The sequence below is a fragment of the Palaemon carinicauda genome, chromosome 28 (genome assembly GCF_036898095.1).
Source record: "Palaemon carinicauda isolate YSFRI2023 chromosome 28, ASM3689809v2, whole genome shotgun sequence".
NCBI lineage: Eukaryota > Metazoa > Arthropoda > Malacostraca > Decapoda > Palaemonidae > Palaemon > Palaemon carinicauda.
The window spans coordinates 6,759,719-6,779,361 of record NC_090752.1 but is presented as its reverse complement, the minus strand read 5'-3'; the positions used below and the strand labels follow the sequence as shown (position 1 = coordinate 6,779,361).

Sequence of the window (19,643 nt, the reverse complement as noted above, 5' to 3'; positions counted from 1 at the left end):
CTGTTTGACAAACAACAGCATTTTCCTGCAATTAAAACTAAGCCGCTTGTTCAATAAAGACAAGAGTGCCTCAACACCAATCTACCAGTATAAAAAATCATTGACTATTAAAACTTGATAACCTATGATCTTGCCTTGTACAAAATACATATCAAATTAATAAATTACCAACAAAGGAAAGTCCTCTAGTATGTAACATAAACCTCAAAGTTTGAAAAACAAAGAAGTTTGACGAAGGGAAAAAACTATTTTTTGGGGAGAGCTTCTGTGTGGTCCTCGTCTTGGATTACCTGTTCTAGACTTTCACAGGGTAGTCCCTGGGGACCAACCAGCACTCCCAACACCCCAAAAAGGTTTTAATTTATATTAAGTTCATAAGCTCACATCATGAATACAGACAACTCAAATTACACACCAAACTTTCAGCATAAAGTCGTAATATGGAAAATTCGGAGATAATTTAGATTTTTCCAAATAAAAACCTTTTAGATATTTATTAAGGGTATTACTCTCACCTTAGCCGAAAGCAAACAAACTAATAAATAGCCTAGTCTTGTATTCCAGTCAAAGAACAACTACGACTTCAATACACAGACTTTACAATAAATATATGGAGATTCTTACATGTCCAGAGCCTAATCAGGAGATGATATAGGATAACAAAAAGCCTTTATTATCTAATAATGAACACGGCACATGTAGTAAAGGAATTAAGCAAATACACCTATAGATAAAGGCAATATCATTCCCTGATCAACAAAATGTTCAAAACGACATACCGTTAAACGTTAATGCATTTTATATTTATTCTAAAAGACCCCTCATGAATGGCAGGGGTAAGGGACAGTGATATTGCCCTATATTGCAGGATAATGCCCTAGAGACTGACCCATATATACATATCATCAGCGCCCAAGCCCCCTCTCCACACAAGATAGGACCAAGGAGGCCAGGCGTTGGCTGTTGATGACTCAGCAGATAGACCTATAGGCTCCCCAAACCCCCAATCCTTAGCTCACAAGGATAGTGAGGTTGCAGCGACCAAAGGAAATTAACGACTTTGAACGAGAGACTAACCCGTCTGTCGATCACCAGACACGGACGTTACCACAGGCCACTGGACGGTATAAACAGTGATGCGCATCGGCGCACCCAAGCTAGGACCAAAGAGCCAGGCATTGGCTGCTGATGACTCAGCAGATAGACAGACAGCCCCCCCCCCCACCAAAAAAAAATCCTTAGCTCACAAGGATGGTGAGGTTGCAGCGACCAAAGGAACTCGAACCCCAGTCTGGCGATCACCAGACACAGACGTTATCACACAGGCCACCACTTACTTTTACTTTTTAATTTTAGGGGTTTATTTCTCGCCCTCCATCAGACACTAAGAGTCTGTTCAGGCGGGCCTTGGTGTGATAAAATAATTTCTTTCCAGTTAATATTTTGCACTGTATCTTTTCAATTATTCACTAGCATTCGTATTCAGGCTTAATAGTTTTCAGATCACTATTATAACACTTTCCCAAAGAGATAATTCTTCAGGTTTTTCTTGAAAGCTGCCACAACCCGCTGGTATAAACACACACTCATCGACGTTTCTACTCCGCAAACAGCCGTTCATAAGCCTTTCTACTCAGCTATATATAAACAGGAAGCCTGGCATTGCAGGCCCACTTTAACCTTATCAATAATAATAAGTTTTTAAAAAGGCCTTTCCACCACCGGCATTCAATGACCCAAACGTGAGAAGTGGCAGAATTTAATAGTTCGAGCCTTTCGTCAACAATAATACATTACTTAATGATACATGTGCTTTAAGGGGATGAAGGTCGGGATGCTGTGGCACTTCGTCTCTTTCTAGTTACTGAACGTTTCTATTTACATAGATCTAAACTTGTGTTTTTTATTATTAATGATGTTTAATGGTCAAAATATAATTATAAGAGATTTATAATATTGATTCAGACTAAGCCTGTGTGGAGCAGAGCTCTTCGGGCAGTAATTTAGGTAAAGTATTGTAAATAAGACCAAAATAACAATGTATATACACATACACTATATATATATATATATATATATATATATATATATATATATATATATATATATACATATATATATATATATATATATAACATTGTATATACATATAACATATTTATATATGCATATAACACACACACATATATATAGCCTGAGTGTTTATTAGTCTAAAAGCAGAATAGAAGTGTATATTCTGTATATTCATTTCCATGGCCAAGGTAAAGATTTCTTTACATCAAATAAATACTGTACTGTGACAGGACCAAGAAAAGAGCAATGAAAGAAAGTACCAAGCAACGAAATATGTAAATAACCTCATGGGGAGTTAGATTTCAGAATCAGTAAATTTACGACGACGACTGGAAGTGTATTGGAAGTCTAGTCAGATAAATTCTAACTTTATAGTCCACCAGTGGCTTAAAAGAACTAGATACAAAAATGGTTTTATAAGTTTGTGTGAGACGATGGAGATAAGACGTGTTGTAAATATCTCTACAAGAGACTAATTCAATTAAGTGTTAATTCAAATAACAAGAGACTAATTCAATTAAGTGTTAATTCAAATAACAAGACCCTAATTCAATTAAGTGTCAATTCAAATAACAAGACCCTAATTCAACTTAAGACCTAAAATACAAAAGAATTTTTAAAATTATTTCTCGTGACATCTTAAACCTTGAATCTACCTTGAGAGGTATTATTCAAGCTAGCTCTTTGAAATTAGTAAACATTTCAGCACAAAACCTTTTTAAAGGATTTTATTTACTAAAAACCGGCCACAATAACTTACACTGGGGCCGGGAAGACCATTCGACACTGAGGTGCAAGTAAAAGTTAAAATGTTTGTACAGTATGATGAAAAAATTAAGGAAAAGGGATAGAAGGTATATGAATCTTAAGGTTACACTTGGACGTCCAAATTCTAGACATACTACACTAACACCCCCCCCCCTATTATAAGAGGAAAATTAATATCTAAATATTATATTAATCACCATATGTCTCATGATACTGTCTTAGGGAATAGAGTGCCAAGACCACTTCAAGACTCCCCAAGAAAATGAAAAATTCAGGCAGAAATCTCAAAGACCTAACCATAAAAAAATCCTTATTTATGGGTTTCAAAATTTTTAAATACTCAACATAAAAAAAACTCGAACTTCCGAATAATGACTTTAAAGCAGCTGTAACCTAAAGAGCGAAGATGTGAACGAACTATTACTGAAACTTTAAAGGGTATGGGACGATGGTGTCCGAAGTGTTTTCCTAAAGTTTCAATATCAAAATATTTGGTACAATTCCTTAATAGAAAAGTCCAAAAAGCTATTGGTCATCATCGCCCATTTTCTGGGCTACATTTCGTCCCATTGCCTCGAGGTAGGGACAAGAGAAATCATAATGGAAGGACCTACTAAATCCACAGGGTCCGGAGAAGAACTGTTGTGGCAGGTCAACATGTATGTACTCCTAGAGCGCGTGTGCATAGAGAGAGAGAGAGAGAGAGAGAGAGAGAGAGAGAGAGAGAGAGAGATTGATTTAGCATTCGGGGACCAGCATTGCCACAAACCCTGTCATGAAAACTGCCAGAGATAAAACGAATCCTTCCCTCTTGGTAAAAAACGTGAATTTACCCTTTATCTGCTCAAAACGTGAAAAACATCATATGGCAACACCTTCAATCTATTGTCTTCGGGATGAGCCTCCTGTCTGAGCGTGTGCAAATTGAACCACCTTTCTGCGTTTTAAGAGTAAAACCTCTTATATGCAGATGGGTCTGGAAGTACAAGATATATTAAAGTACCGAAGGAAGGACATTCAGTTGATTAATAGAATGTTCTGCGTGTCACGTGGGCTGTTGCCATATCAGGACAAAAGACTTTACGGGCGTGGCGGGAGAGAGGTCAAAGAAGGGGGTTGGGGGTTTTACCAGCTCTCCTAAATTTACTAGAAAGGAGACCTTCCTAAACACTATCTTCCTCCCCGCTGACAGTGGCATCATAGGAAAGTATAAGGTAAAGTGTGAGTACGATTCAAAGCACCAGCAAATATACCACCCAGACTACTCCTCACCCCCAAAAATCCCTCCCTCCCTCCACCTCCTCCTCCCTCTCCTCCACCAGATGGAAATGGCAGCGAGGCACCAGGATCGATGCGAACGGCGGCGTCGGCCACGACCAGACACGCTGCTGCTGAACTACACTCCACAGGTAGAACCAAAAGCCCGCCAGTCCCCCCCCCACCCCCCTCCCTCTCCTCCATAGCATCTCTCTCTCTCTCTCTCTCTCTCTCTCTCTCTCTCTCTCTCTCTCTCTCTCTCTCTCTCTCTCTCTCTAAAGGATCCGTCCCAACCTTCTACCCAGACCAACAGCCACCCATGGTGGGGGAACGTGAGTGCGTATGTACGAATGCCTGTGTATTTGAGGAAGAACCACCACCTCCTCCTCCTCCCCCTCCTAAAACTCTCCTTCCCTCCCTTCCTCCCTCCCTACCTCCAACCTCTCCTCATCTCCAACACAAACATGACTGGGCGAGCACATACATACACACCTTCGCTTCCCCAAGTGATGAACCCAACATATTTGTAATTGCTTCAATTTTACCTAAACGGGAATGTTAATATAAAGTATAAAAGCTGCGATTATTTAGAAATAAGTTGAATTATATATAAACACAAAACGTCCAAAATCAGGCTTGCTTGCATCCATTGCAAAGCAAGAGTCCGTGCTTTACATAAAAAGCAATCTAACAAGCAAAGCTACCCCTAAAATTGTTGTCTCAAAGCGAGAAAATGTAAACACGTCGTATAAAAGGACTGCCAATGCATCTTGAAAACTAAAAAGGATGCCAGGAAACAAAATCCTGTGATGCCTGGTTCATTGCAACGTCAAGCAAAGGAAGAAAGCACGAAAAACGACACACACATATATATATAATATATATATATAATATATATATATAATATATAATATATATATATAATATATATATATATATATAATATATATATATATATGTGTGTGTGTGTGTGTTTATAGTTTATATATGAAATGTTTTAATGTTAGTTTTTAAAATATCTTATTTCAATTGTTCGTTATTTCTTATATTGTTTATTTATTTCCTTTCCTCACTGGTCTATTTTTCCCAATAGGACCCCTTGGTTTTACAAGTAGGGTTGTAGCTTGGCAAGTAGTAGTAGTAATAATAAGAGAGAGAGAGAGAGAGAGAGAGAGAGAGAGAGAGAGAGAGAGAGAGAGAGAGAGAGAGAGATTTATATATCCAAGACTGCTAGAAACCATTTAAAATCAAATTCCATCATTATGTAGGAATGCCATGTAGCAAACACCTACCTTCAACTACAAATTATTAGTAAAGCCATTGAACCATAATACTTATTCAAACGTAAAATTAGATTATCTTCAATACTACTTTAGAGTGATAAGGCATGAACACGAAGAAAGAGGATAAAAAGAGGTTTAAAAAAACAATATATGCCTTCCTGATATTACAAAAAAAAAAAAATGTATCAAGACGCCAAATAAAATATAATGTTCAAGTTTTTGCTACCTTAAGGACACAGGGCCCTAAAATGTTATATTGTCATACAAAAACCACTTGTTGGATCAACTATTGAGACAAATAAAAGCAGATATACGAGGTCATTAAATGTTACTCTAGATACATTAATTACATATTTCCCATAAATTGCAAGCTGTATTTAAACCAGTATAACACGAGTAGTGTAAAATAATACTCTAAACTGCATCTAATATAATATACAACTTCAGCATGAGGCCGTTTTAAAATCACCTACGACCCAAGAACTGCGTTCCTAAGCGTTGTCTAACCCAAAAAGACTATACTATAGGCCTACTGACTATTATCCAACTAGACTAACCATGGCATTCTCAAGACCCTTTGGTAAACCTAAAACCAACCGTTATTTCAAGTAGAGAGATTTTCTTATTTTTGCCGCCTCTTAACAAGCATTGGAAATCCAGCAATTGTAACAATGGTAAGCAATTGTTAGAGAGAGAAAATAGAAGATATATTTCTAACATGAAATTTAATATAAAATATACTAAATTGATATAATTGGTTTAAGAAGTTGGTAAACCTAAAACCAACCGTTATTTCAAGGAGAGAGATTTTCTTATTTTTGCCGCCTCTTAACAAGCATTGGAAATCCAGCAATTGTAACAATAGTAAGCAATTGTTAGAGAGAGAAAATAGAAGATATATTTCTAACATGAAATTTAATATAAAAGATACTAAATTGATATAATTATTTTAAGAAGCAGCTTCCTTTGTGTCCCATTTGAAAAAAAAAAGAACCACAAGTTTCCCGCCAAAAAGTAGTGCGCTTGGCCCGAACAGAGCTATGTCCCAACGGACAAAACTTTAGTAGGCATAAGAAGGCAAACCACCTCTCTCGAACCTTCGCCCCCCACATGGACTTCCTTCAAAAACATTCCTACACCTCTTGGAGCACAAACGAAAAAAAAAAAAAAAAAAAAAAAAAAAAAAAAAAAAAAAAGGGATCCTCACCCAAGGGCACAACTACTGCATCCGCCTCAATGCTATAAGGCCTTTTCGACGATACGTTCAACATTATCCTTACAATGAATAGTAGTAGGGGGACATACGTAAATTATTTTGAATAAAATTTTACGTTATACCTGAGAAAACTTATAAGAATTATTTTGATATATTTCTATGCGTCATGGAGGGAGCAAGTTTTATTGAACAAGATGAAATATAGTTCTTTGAAGATTGGTTTAATAGCCCTAGTTCCAGTTAATAGAAAACAAGACAATTTATGGATTAGCAAAACCGTTTTAAAGATAACGAGTACTGCCCAAGGTCTAAACAATCTTAAAACTTATGTAGCATTAACTTTTATACAATATATACAAATTAGTGTTCTTTAAATTCCGAAGACAACATTCTTTTAGACATTTAAGGTAAATTATCAAAAACCTCGAGGTCTAAAATTAATCTAAACAATAAAAGCTAACCACCCAAGTGTGTTAATTACATACAACCATTTACTTGAGTGACAGAGCAAAAATGGTATGCAAAATAGCACGTACCAATAAATGGGAACGCTCGCTTATACAAAAGCGAGCACTAAATCACATCGACGAGCAGCAAGGCCGTTTCCTCCTAAGGGGAGAGACCTGAAAGAACCTTAGCAGAGAGAGAGAGAGAGAGAGAGAGAGAGAGAGAGAGAGAGAGAGAGACTAAACCTTGACCAGCAAAACAACTTCACTTTCGCCACCCACGTCTCACTTCATGAACTGGAGATGTTGCGCCACAAGCGTCTCTCTCTCTCTCTCTCTCTCTCTCTCTCTCTCTCTCAGATGTATCAGTATAACGTGATCCGAACTGGATAAAAAAAACTACAACTTAATCTAATGAATCCACCCAAATAATCACTAGGCTGAGATTACATAATCTACAAAGCATCGAATTCATTACGATATTTTGGTATAATTTAAGTCTTTTAACTCCCTCCATTTTACAACTTGAAGCATACCTTGTAGAGCATTCCTTAGGATACGAAATAAAGCGCAGATGAGATTGTAAAACGTGGAAAAGGGAGAAAGGGGGGCAAGGATGTTTTTGGAGAGAACAGAGGAGATGCGGTAGGTGCACAGGGGGAGGGGAGGAGGAAGAGAATCAGGCCCACTGCCCCCCCCCCCCCCCTCCCCTCTTATAGGAGTCTCTTCATCCTTTTACCAACCACTACAGGAGGTCGCTTCACCCAGATCCTTCAAGTTAATTAGACGACAGCTAGATAATTAAGGTAGACAGCGTACATAATACCAAAAAACTTATTCTAACTACGTCTAAGGAGAAGGAGGACTCGTGCTACAAGACTGGTTGGAAGAGGGTAGGGTTACGAACAAGAACACTAAAACCACATGCATTATGTTAATTTCAAGAGGTAACCCCGTATTTCCTCTCTACGATAGAGAGAAAAACTGAAATCAATAACTACAGAAGCATTTACGTATAAAGCAACTAAGATGGCGAAAGTTGTTACATTAAGAATGAAAATTGTACCGTAGTCAACAATCATTCAAATATGTAACTAAACCTTACAATTATATATTTCAAGATGGCAAAAGTTGTTACATTAAGAATGGAAATTGTACCGTAGTCAACAATCATTCAAATATGTAACTAAACCTTACAATTATATACTTCAAGAGGGCAAAAGTTGTTACATAAATGAAAATTGTACCGTAGTCAACAATCATTCAAATATGTAACTAAACCTTACAATTGTATATTTCAAGATGGCAAAAGTTGTTACATTAAAAATGAAGATTGTATCGTACTAAATCATTCAAATATGTAACTAAACCTTACAATTATATACTTCAAGAGGGCTAAAGTTGTTACATAAATGAAAATTGTACCGTAGTCAACAATCATTCAAATATGTAACTAAACCTTACAATTATATACTTCAAGAGGGCAAAAGTTGTTACATAAATGAAAATTGTACCGTAGTCAACAATCATTCAAATATGTAACTAAACCTTACAATTATATACTTCAAGATGGCAAAAGTTGTTACATTAAAAATGAAAATTGTACCGTAGGCAACAATCATTCAAATAAGTAACTAAACCTTACAATTATATATTTCAAGATGGCAAAAGTTGTTACATTAAAAATGAAAATTGTACCGTAGGCAACAATCATTCAAATATGTAACTAAACCTTACAATTATATATTTCAAGATGGGAAAAGTTGTTACATTAAAAATGAAAATTGTACCGTAGTCAACAATCATTCAAATATGTAACTAAACCTTACAATTATATACTTCAAGAGGGCAAAAGTTGTTACATAAAAAATGAAAATTGTACCGTAGGCAACAATCATTCAAATATGTAACTAAACCTTACAATTATATACTTCAAGAGGGCAAAAGTTGTTACATAAAAAATGAAAATTGTACCGTAGTCAACAATCATTCAAATATGTAACTAAACCTTACAATTATATACTTCAAGAGGGCAAAAGTTGTTACATAAAAAATGAAAATTGTACCGTAGGCAACAATCATTCAAATATGTAACTAAACCTTACAATTATATACTTCAAGAGGGCAAAAGTTGTTACATAAAAAATGAAAATTGTACCGTAGTCAACAATCATTCAAATATGGAACTAAACCTTACAATTATATATTTCAAGATGGGAAAAGTTGTTACATAAAAAATGAAAATTGTACCGTAGTCAACAATCATTCAAATATGTAACTAAACCTTACAATTATATACTTCAAGAGGGCAAAAGTTGTTACATAAAAAATGAAAATTGTACCGTAGGCAACAATCATTCAAATATGTAACTAAACCTTACAATTATATACTTCAAGAGGGCAAAAGTTGTTACATAAAAAATGAAAATTGTACCGTAGTCAACAATCATTCAAATATGGAACTAAACCTTACAATTATATATTTCAAGATGGGAAAAGTTGTTACATAAAAAATTAAAATTGTACCGTAGTCAACAATCATTCAAATATGTAACTAAACCTTACAATTATATACTTCAAGAGAGCAAAAGTTGTTACATAAAAAATGAAAATTGTACCGTAGTCAACAATCATTCAAATATGTAACTAAACCTTACAATTATATACTTCAAGAGGGCAAAAGTTGTTACATAAAAAATGAAAATTGTACCGTAGGCAACAATCATTCAAATATGTAACTAAACCTTACAATTATATACTTCAAGAGGGCAAAAGTTGTTACATAAAAAATGAAAATTGTACCGTAGGCAACAATCATTCAAATATGTAACTAAACCTTACAATTATATACTTCAAGAGGGCAAAAGTTGTTACATAAAAAATGAAAATTGTACCGTAGTCAACAATCATTCAAATATGTAACTAAACCTTACAATTATATACTTCAAGAGGGCAAAAGTTGTTACATAAAAAATGAAAATTGTACCGTAGTCAACAATCATTCAAATATGTAACTAAACCTTACAATTATATACTTCAAGAGGGCAAAAGTTGTTACATAAAAAATGAAAATTGTACCGTAGTCAACAATCATTCAAATATGGAACTAAACCTTACAATTATATATTTCAAGATGGGAAAAGTTGTTACATAAAAAATTAAAATTGTACCGTAGTCAACAATCATTCAAATATGTAACTAAACCTTACAATTATATATTTCAATAACTGAAAACTAAACCTAAGCAAACGTCAGATGAGGAAGAAAATCAACAGGTAACGTGAGCCTGTGTAAGAGCATTGCTGGCACCAAGCAACTGACCTTTCAATTTCACTCGCCTTCAAGGTAAATGGGCCACGTTCGTCAATTTCGGAGAACTTTCTAAGGCCCAAGATGGGCCCTTCAAGAAGAGGCCGATTTAAACATATCTGGTTTCAGGCCACATTCAGGTTAAAATCAACATTCGTGGACATGTTTGAAATAAAATTAACTTTCTAAATCATAAATAGGCCTATGCACATTCAGGTTAAAATCAACATTCGTGGAAATGTTTGAAATGAAATTAACTTTCTAAATCATAAATAGGCCTATGCCAATCAATGGAATCAATAGATGAATATTAGTCCAATGCAGCCTATAGATAATTTCTTCGATTAAAGCATTAGTAAGGAATCAATATATCGTTTTAAGATCCTGATCATATACAGCCTATAATCAACTTTTTCAATTAGGCTTAGTAAACATAAAACATCAGCCAGATTGCTAAATAAGCTTTAAACTACGCTAATGAAAAACTTGACGTTGATAATAGAACATCGCTAAAAATGACATGAAAAAAAAACTCTTTAGTGCTTTAAACACATTTGAGATTTTACGATCCATTTTAACCTTATTCGGACAATGCAAATCTTGTGCAAGAATAATGAGGATAAAGGTCAAATACTAGATAAAGAAAAACTAAAAAAAAAACAACTTTGTATTGCACAAGGTTATATGAATAAAAAGATTTGTCAGGATATAATGACGTATGTTCTATAAATATATTGTTAGTGATGTTGATGTTTCTAGTTAAAGCAGTTGTCGACTATACCTAATTCAAAATACTAGACAATAGAATGAATTTTATAACCATATATATATATATATATATATATATATATATATATATATATATATATATATATTATATATATACAATATATACACATGTTAATATCATTTATACTTAACATATGACGAAATATAAACTTACAAAGTAAAAGGGAAGGGCCTGGGTCGAACAAAGGGTGTCTAACTTCGGTCCCCATAACGTTCAACACTTGCCTTTGTTCATACACTGATATATTACTATGTAATTGAAGAAATAAAGAGGGTGGGACCCTCCCAGTAGACCCTTGTAAAAGGCAGGTTAAAACACTTGACATAGCCAACCCCTACCCCTCCAAAACGGGGGGGGGGGGAATACATATGGTCCAAAATTTTGTTATTACGGGGAGCCAGTATGGACGTCTCTCTCTCTCTCTCTCTCTCTCTCTCTCTCTCTCTCTCGGTGGCTCAATATGAGTCACCGTCTTCTCTCCCTGACGCATTCTACGTATCAGTGCTATGATTACTCACAACATACGACACGGGCAAACGAACACACGCACTTAAATTGTTTTGTACGTTAAGGAGTTGCACCTTTGAATGGCTACATTCAAATGCATTTCCCTGAATTTTTCATTCGACAACGTTCAAATTTTTCACTCTCGCGCTGCTATTGGTGAGAACATTACTGCTTCCAATTAATGACACCAACTGAACACAAGCGAGATTTAAATTAGCCCTTATCTCTTCTCCTTTCCTCACTGGGTTATGTTTTCCTGTTGGAGCTCTTCGGCTTAGAGCATTTTGCTTTTCCAATTAGGGGTTGTAGATTAGCTAGAAATAACCATAATAAACATACGTTTGAAATTACTTTACCAATGGTATTACTTGCTACAAAATAGCACAAAAAGTATATATATATATATATATATATATATATATATATATATATATATATATATATATATATATATATATCAGGTGTCAACGGAAAATATAACTACCACGTCCAATATCAATCTATTATATAATCCTGGCAAACCACCCCATAGGTTATCACGTTTGAAATTACTTAATACACGGTATTACTTATTACAAAAACACAAAAAATATATATATATACCACGTGCCAAAAAAAGGTAACTACCACGTCAAACCTTAATAGATCAATCCACTATACATTCCTGGCAACTCATCACAAAGGTTAAATCGTCAACAATTCCCATATCCACCCATCCCGTGGCTATAGAACGAGCGATCCACACCACCTACCTAGCCACCATACTGGTTTTCTACCATTCACCCACATAAAAAAAGAACAGGTCAGGGTTATGCCATACGTACCATATTTGGCTGGACAACTGGCCGTACAAATATACCTCCATAAAGTTCCACTGATAAAAAACCTGCTAAGACTAGATATATTTCAGAAATAGGTGGCTAAAAGAATATTCTCGCAATTTGTTTTAGAATTTGAGACAAAGGGGAATTGAATAAACATTTGAACAATGAACAGCTTTAAAAGGCAGATATGGGTAACAAAAACGACAGCTTGAACCGTAATAGTCTAGCATTGGGTTGGTGAAGTGAGACTAAGCATGAATAGGCCTAAATATTGAAATTCCATCTTAATCTACAATGTATTACTGGTCTCTTATATAATAAGGCTCCAAACAAACAAAAGTACATTAAAGATCCTATATGGTCAATTGAAAGACACTAATAGTTGAATTCACCTTACACAACTTTAGTATTACTTGAGAATGTTCATTAAATTCCAATTTGGTAAAAGTAAAACCTGCATTCCTACTATCTTTAATTCACCATCCCTCACTATGCAGTCATGGCTATCTGCGCTGATAACAGGTTCTTAACATTCTCCGATTAGCTCGCCAAACTCTAGGCCTATTCCTAACGAACTACCTAACAACTAAAGCGATAATTCTGCCAAACTCTCGTGGACTTGGGAACCTTGTACCTTTCCTATTAACAATCACACACCGTGGAGGTCATTTGACAAGGTTAGCCGAGCCACGAATACACTCACACACCCATTCACCTGGGTCCTTCAAAACTCATATTTATTCATGCGAACAGGATTTCTTTTAATGCCATTTGACCACGTACATGAGATCACAGCTACAAAATGCATTCTCATTTGTAAATAATGGGAGACAAGCCTTAAGCATACATATAGTCACAAAATACACCATATGGGCTATCTGTTTTAGAATATTTCTAAACATTTGCATCTAAGCTATGAACAGCTGGGTAAAGGGCCCTACTTTTAAAAATATCTGGCCTTATCAGTAGTAAGGGTTTATTTCCGCCGGATGTCAACACGAGATATGAAACGCCAGCAGCCAACCAGCTTCAAAATACAGCTGAAATTGTCCTTTCCTTATCTGTCAAGGCCCTTTTGGAAATGACATATAGTTCCCTACTGGATTAAAAGATAAATGGTAGCTTTTATCAGACAGCTTCCATAAAGCAGGTAAGCTATTAAAAGAATGTCTTGATGTAATAGCTCCATCAAGCTACGTATAAGGGCACAGACATCTAGTAGTCTAGGTGAAGCCTCTTATATGGGCTACTTCATACGTTACAAAATAATAATTGAAATTTACATTGGACGTAAAAAGGACCTCGAGTCATATTTCTAAGTTGTCACAAAATACCAAGTAATCAACATAATACTACAGGCTGATCAAACTTTAAACATTTAGATGGATTATAAAATTAGTATTCACAGGCCTAAGCTTACAATTTACAAAGTAATCTCATTTCACAGTCCTTCAATTATTACCTGTTAACTCTTCTTTTCATACCAATGCTAACTACATAACATATGATAGCCAACATATTTAAAATAGACTGCACATAAGAGACTACAATTAGCTCCCAATAGACACTAGAAAGACAAAATAAGTGCTTCGATAGTAAGGATTTGACAATAAACGAGCACTATGCAGTGTGAAATGTTGAATGCTTTAGGACGAACATGGCAAAATGACTGTGGAAGTCCTGTGGAGCAAGGTTCCCCTGCTGTAAAGGACCAGAAAACAGCCCTTAAAGTAAGTAAAAGTAAAAATGGGATGGGGTGTGTACGAGAGTAAATATTCGACAGTAGACATTCCTAGATTCTTAAAGGATAACCAGAGAAAATAAAATGTAATTAAAAGGAAATAACTCGTGATGCAGTAGCAAAGACTTAAAGGGAAAATAGCGATGCAAGTATGTAAACAGCTCGTAATAAACATAGCGACAAAGTTTAATGCCAAAGCTCTGTATGATATAAAACTTCTCTCCCTCACATGTCATCAAAAGACTTGTTGGGTATTTTTCCGACGTAGCTACCCTTGGATGTCAACAAGGACTTCTGATAGTGAAATACCACGTTTTACCACGTGCGTCATGGTGTTTACTTATACGTCATTCAGAAAGTAGGTACTTTATAGTATCACAATACAACATTTCATAGACAATTTTATAATAAATACACGCAGAAGATGAAAATACTGCCAAACATAACTTTGATTTACATAAAAACGTAATTTCAAACAACCCCATCAAAACGCTCATCAGATAACACATTGTTTACCTTCAACCCCACCTTAAACACGAGAGCTTTTCCAATCCTTGAAGAGTAAAAAAAAATAATTTAGCGCCATGACCTATGACCTCAAATAGCAATAAGTGCACAGCTTTAGCCACGCAATAACGTGTTTGAAATATTAACACGTCACTTTCATTATTCTGATGCTGTACGAAATACCTTCATACTACATTCGAAAGTTTATTAATTTTTCTTTATAAACATTAAATAAGATATTCGCAATAATTTAACAATTTACGGTAACTTTTGAAAAATAAAATAACTAAATATACTCTCATATTTTGCCAATATACATCAAAATTCGAAATACACATTAATACTAAATATACTCTCATTGCTTTATCAATTTATGACAAAATGTTAAAAACACAATAATACTAAATATAGGCTTTTGAATTCGCCAAGGTTTGACAAAATGTTATAAAACAATAGTAAATATAGGGTTTTTACTTTACCAATTTAAGGTAAAATGTTAAAAACAAACTAACAGTAATTATACATGACATCACTTTGCCAATTTATGGCCAAATGTTAAAAACAAAGGTAAAAAGCTACGAGCAAGGTGTAATTATATTTAAAGAACGCACTACACAAATCATAGTATTTATAAAGATATAAAATATGAAATATTACCAGAAATCATTACATTCACTTCAGCCTTCATTTACATTTAATCCACTTAGTAAAGTGAAAGGTACACTTTCAAGGTCAAGTATAAAAATTTCAATCTAATAAACGCATTTTACGACACAAATAGTCACACGAAGGAACTACGTATAAATTAAGGTGTATTGACATGTGTATATTATATATAGGAAGGTTCGGTGACAAAACATATGGAACGTTGATTATATAAAGGCTTGCGGTTAAGTATGGCATAGTCAAAGTAGGTTTTTCGTAGTGGAATTTTAATGTATATTGTATTTACGATATTCAGTGTTACACGATTATTACGTGAACTTGTATGTTCAAACACTTAACCTTATAGCCACTTTATTTTATCTACCCTGATCTACACATTATCTTATTATAACGTTGACAAAACCACTTTTCATGATTATTACCTGAACTTGTATGACCAAACAAGCCATTTTACTTTAACCTGATCTAGACATTATCTCATTTTGATGGAAATAGAGTTAATTGTCTTATAGGAATAACTTCCCATTAGAAAATTACCTGACCGGAATTATAATACCAAATCTAATACGCCATATAAAGAACACGTTTACTGGGTAATACCAATTTCATGACAACACAAATTTTGAAGGTTCAACTTTCAGGATAATACCGGAATACCATTTCGTGCCTCAAGGAATTTCCGTTAGCCGAGTCTAGAGGTGTTAACATTTCACGTGTGCGTGATGGAGAGTTGAATTTCAAGACAGGTTTAACTTGTCAAGAGCGAGTTAACTTGCCTATATGAGGTTGACACATGGCTTATTTTAAGTTATATTTTGTAAATATGAGTAAAAGTTAATGAACTTAGTATGTTATTGATAAAAGGTTGACGTTTATACAAAGAAATATTGCACTATATAAATAGGTTTAACTTGTCAAACTATATATTTAACCTAATTTAGAAAATTCACGAAACATGACTTATTTTAAGTTATATTTTGTAAACATGCGTTCTAGTTAATACACCTAATGTTATTAATAAGAGCTTTACGTCCGTACAAAGAAATATTGCACTATATAAATAGGTTTAACTTGTCAAACTATATATTTAACCTAATTTAGAAAATTCAGTCTTAAAGTTATATTTTGTTAACATACTTTCCTCGTGTAAAATCTACGTAATATATTAAGTAAATGAGAAAGGTTTATACAAAGAAATATTGCATATTTTATGTTAGACAAATTCTGAAACCCTTAAATAAAACGAAGTCAAAACTAATTATTGACGATGACAGCATATGTGCTTACCGTATGCTCCTTAAGAATTTAAATTTCTATAAATTAATTCTCTTAAGCCACGAGCAAACAAGGCACAACTCAAGCAGGTCCATTATGAGCTCGTCTTAGCCAGGGCAAAAGTGAATGTCTCATTTAAGAGAGAGCTCTTCAGACATTCGGCTAAGTCGATCAAAATCACTTTCTGTTTTCATTCACAAGGCAAAACTTTCACACACACAAACACACAAGACGTATTAACTGTCCTTGCCTAGCCCACAACAAAGTAGGTTAGAGCAGCCGTAGCACGACCTTGGGGGAACTCAAAACGTGCACACAGACACACACAAGTTTTACTTTCATTTTCACCGACCATTTCCTTCAGCCGAAAGACTTTCCCCTTCGCTAAGACACCACAAGACATTCCCCAATTCGTAAATAACAAGAAACAGAACAGAATAAACTTTCTCGGGTGGGAAACAGTAGTATTAAATTCAACAGGTTCTCCTGAGGAACTTACCTCCAAATGTGAAGGAAGTAGAGTCTGCGCATTCAAACACAAGAGATCCAAAAAAAAGCTGTTTTTCTTGTGTCCTTTCGAATCTTTTCATATAACCCTCGATATTACTTTCAACTTCACCATCAGCACCACCTCCTCATCCTATTTTGCACCTTAAATAACATGTGTGGGGAAACAGCTTACTAGATCTCACTCTCTCTCTCACTTGGCCGGGGGTAAGAGACGGACGGCGGAAATTGAACGTGTATTCCGTCACACAGTCGAAGTAACACTGATGGTTTGCCGCCGCCAGAAGACGCAGCAGCAGATTATTTCCACTGGATTATCGTACATGAGCCTTAAAATTCTCGTTTTTCAACCAAAATTATCGTACACACTTTCAACGTAATTATTGAGGAGTAACATGATTGACATTTCAAATTATTTCAGTATACGTGTTTAATCAAACACACACATATGTATATACCTAAGGTATGTATCATACATAGTACCGGACCTAAAATAATCGTACATGTACGATAATTATCGTACGAATGGCATCCCTGCGCAGCAGGCGGCTGCCTGCGGGGGAGAGAAGGGGGGTTTTGAATGGGGGGGACGGAAGGCGGGGTCAGGACAACAGTTGCTCGTCCACTGACTCATTGCCTTACAACTCCTTTTCTTTCATTTAAAGCGCTCAGGAAATTATTTATATTTCATTACACCAATTGCGTCTTCAGATGCACAATATGGGATGCCGAGTGTCAATAAATACCTCGGATATTTGCATAATAAACATTGAACATCATCACGCATCGGCCACCACAAATAAGAGCACGCGCGCCAAATCTCTTTGTCCTACAAACCGCCAGTTTGCGAGTGGAATTGTATAAAGATATGATTAAATATAGCTCTAATCTACCTTGACAGCTGTTCATAGACGATCTCTAATATAACAAAAATCAGTTGACTCAGGGGATGAGTGAAAAAGCACAACTCCAAGCTGTCACTACCTGGTTTCCTTTGTCCCACCCCACCCAGAAACGTGAAACACAGTCACGGGGGCGCGGTGCTGTACCTATACCTAGTTGCCAACATTTGCAACGCAAATTGCACATTTTTGTTTTTCATTGCCATAATTCATTACGGCGTATTCGCAAGGATTTTTCGAAATCCGGATAGGTACTTATACCCTGATTAGCGGGTAAAATAATATCCAAACCAGGCGACACGGTTGATTTAAGATGTTATTGATAGAGGTGCTACGTGCAAAGGTTACACATACCTATCGCCTAGTACCATTCATCATAAATAAGTATTTATATAATAAGATTAAGGTCAATGCATGATGATATGCATTATACTCTCAAAGAGAGCCTCTGGCCTCTCGAAAGAGGGCACAAACACGATGTATCTAAGAGTATGATGTTATTGATAGAGGTGCTACGTGCAAAGGTTACACATACCTACCGCCTAGTACCATTCATCATAAATAAGTATTTATATAATGAGATTAAGGTAAAAATGCATGATGATATGCATTATACTCTCAAAGAGAGCCTCTGGCCTCTTGAAAGAGGGCACAAACACGATGTATCTAAGAGTAAGGCTGTTGTGTCTAAGCAGACAGTTGGCGGGCTCATGGGGAAGAGGGAAGGAAGGAGGAAGAGGGAGGATAAAAGTTGGGGGGGAGGGGGGGGGATTTGGAGGGTGAGAAGAGTGGGCTCGCTGATTCATAACAATACTCATGGGTCCTTTCGCCGAACTTCCCTTTCCACCCTAGGATTCCACCTAACCCCACAATCCCACCCACCCCAGGAGAATGCATTGCTTCGCCATTATTAACATTTATTGGATTAACGCGATTCCATTTTATCTTTGGTAAATAACTCGTAGTCATAAATTTCATTATAACACAGAGGTGAGACATTATTCAAACGAATGGCTAAACCTTTCGGGAATTATTCTGTTTATGATAAACCGTTTTACCAGACCGAGGGACTAGATTTCCTTCATTATTCCCCGATCCTAATTCCGCCTAAACCTATTGTGTCTGTATGAATGAATGGTAGACGGTCACAGCTGTATAGATGTTATGTGCGATCCAAACCAACAAATTGTAATGTACGTGTGTCTGTATGTAAATGATCTGAAATTCTGAATATCATTTAGTCATGCTGGCGATTTCTGGGGAAAGTGAAAATAAAATAGTTTTACTATATTTTTCTTTCTTTAGTACTACGTTGCAGAATCTCATATTTCAATAAGTGTATAGAAAAATAATTGTTTAGGGAAATGATAACATTGAAAGACATTAGCAATATTCTGTTCGGAAAAATTGATTGACAGAATTCATATAACTATAGGCCTACCATGGTCTTCCACTGTCTTGGGGTAGCGTTCTCTTGCTTGAGGGTACACTCGGGCATATTATTCCATCTCATTTCTCTTTCTCTTATTTTGTTAGTTTCTATAGGTTATATATGAAATATTTATTTTACTG

General features: G+C 35.4%; 1 protein-coding gene across 1 annotated transcript in view; it reads right to left on the bottom strand.

The window, feature by feature from the left end:
* LOC137621447 (brain tumor protein-like) overlaps window positions 1-17,428 on the bottom strand; it is a 52,360-nt gene extending 34,932 nt beyond the window's left edge. The window contains exon 1 of the mRNA XM_068351753.1: window positions 17,162-17,428. The gene's annotated coding sequence lies outside the window, so the exon portion shown is untranslated. The remainder of the gene's footprint in view (window positions 1-17,161) is intronic.
* Window positions 17,429-19,643: the final 2,215 nt, after the last annotated feature.